We start from the raw sequence: 1889 nt of genomic DNA on the forward strand, positions 1-1889 counted from the left end.
TCCAAATACAAGTGAAGCTCATCCTGTCTCGAGTTTGATAAATATATTGGTTTGTATTAGGACTGTTTGTCTCCTGAAAACATCAGCAAACAGCAAAGAGGTCGACACCTGCAACCAAAGGGATCAGTTTTCTAAACACTGATACAGACTTTGTGCTGTTGTTATCTGTGTATGGTGAGTAAGTCTGGAGAGCTCCTTTTTTATATCTCATATTCTGAACTTTATGTTGTCAAAGCCTGATAACCCTCCCTCTTCTTCCTGCTCTCAAACACAGCCAGCTCCACTCTGTTCATGTATTTCCTTGTTCCCTCCCCTTCAGATCTACAGTTTGAAGATGGGTGGAACCAACATGTGGTAGAGGCCGTTCACTGCAGAGACACATGTTGTTCAGATCAGAGCTCAAACTAGTTTCATTTCTGAGGAAGTGAAACTCAGACAGTCGTTGACAGTGAGAGGTGACATGGCGCAGAAAGGAGTTCAGCTGGACCGGGAGAGCTTCTCTTGTTCCGTCTGTCTGGATCTACTGAAGGATCCGGTGACTATTCCCTGTGGACACAGCTACTGCATCAGCTGTATTAAAAGCTTCTGGGATGAAGAGGATCAGAAGAGAATCCACAGCTGCCCTCAGTGTAGGCAGACCTTCACACCGAGGCCTGTCCTGGTGAAAAACACCATGTTAGCGGTTTTAGTGGAGAAGCTGAAGAAGACTGGACTCCAAGCTGCTCCTGCTGATCACTGCTATGCTGGACCTGAAGATGTGGCCTGTGATTTCTGCACTGGGAGAAAACTGAAAGCTGTGAAATCCTGTCTGGTTTGTCTGGTCTCTTACTGTGAGCAACACCTGCAGCCTCATCATGATGTAGCTCAGTTAAAGAAACACAAGCTGGTGGAGCCCTCCAAGAAGCTCCAGGAGAACATCTGCTCTCGTCATGATGAGGTAATGAAGATGTTCTGCCGCACTGATCAGCAGTGTATCTGTTATCTCTGCTCTGTGGATGAACATAAAGGCCACGACACAGTCTCAGCTGCAGCAGAAAGGACTGAGAGGCAGAGAGAGCTCCAGCTGAGGCGACAACAAATCCAGCAGAGAATCCAGGACAGAGACAAAGATGTGAAGGTGCTTCAACAGGAGGTGGAGGCTATCAATGACTCTGCTGATAAAGCAGTGGAGGACAGTGAGAAGATCTTCACTGAGCTGATCCGTCTCATGGAGAAAAGAAGCTCTGATGTGAAGCAGCAGATCAGATCCCAGCAGAAAACTGAAGTGAGTCGAGTCAAAGAGCTTCAGGAGAAGCTGGAGCAGGAGATCACTGAGCTGAAGAGGAAAGACTCTGAGCTGAAGCAGCTCTCACACACAGAGGATCACAACCAGTTTCTACACAACTACCCCTCACTGTCACGACTCAGTGAATCTACAGACTCATCCAGCATCAATATCCGTCCTCTGAGCTACTTTGAGGACGTGACAGCAGCTGTGTCACAACTCAGAGATAAACTACAGGACATTCTGAGAGACACATGGACAAACATCTCACTGACAGTGACTCAAGTGGATGTTTTACTGTCACAACCAGAGCCCAGGACCAGAGCTGACTTCTTAAAATATTCACAAAAAGTCACACTGGATCCAAACACAGCAAATACATACCTGTTATTATCTGAGGGAAACAGAAAAGCAACAGTAATGAGTCAACAACCGTCTTATCCTAGTCACCCAGACAGATTCACTTCTTATTTTCAGGTCCTGAGTAGAGAGAGTCTGACTGGACGTTGTTACTGGGAGGTGGAGTGGAGAGGAGGAGGAGTTTATGTAGCAGTCGCATACAAGAATATCAGCAGAGCAGGGAGCTCAAAGGAATGTGGATTTGGACACAATCACAAATCATGGG

General features: G+C 46.6%; 1 pseudogene; it reads left to right on the top strand.

Annotated features, from left to right (window-relative positions):
* Positions 1–430: 430 nt before the first annotated feature.
* Positions 431–1448, top strand: LOC111238696 (annotated as a pseudogene).
* The last annotated feature ends 441 nt before the right edge of the window (positions 1449–1889 follow it).

This window comes from Seriola dumerili, unplaced genomic scaffold (genome assembly GCF_002260705.1).
Source record: "Seriola dumerili isolate Sdu_G_001 unplaced genomic scaffold, Sdu_1.0 BDQW01001463.1, whole genome shotgun sequence".
Taxonomy (NCBI): domain Eukaryota; kingdom Metazoa; phylum Chordata; class Actinopteri; order Carangiformes; family Carangidae; genus Seriola; species Seriola dumerili.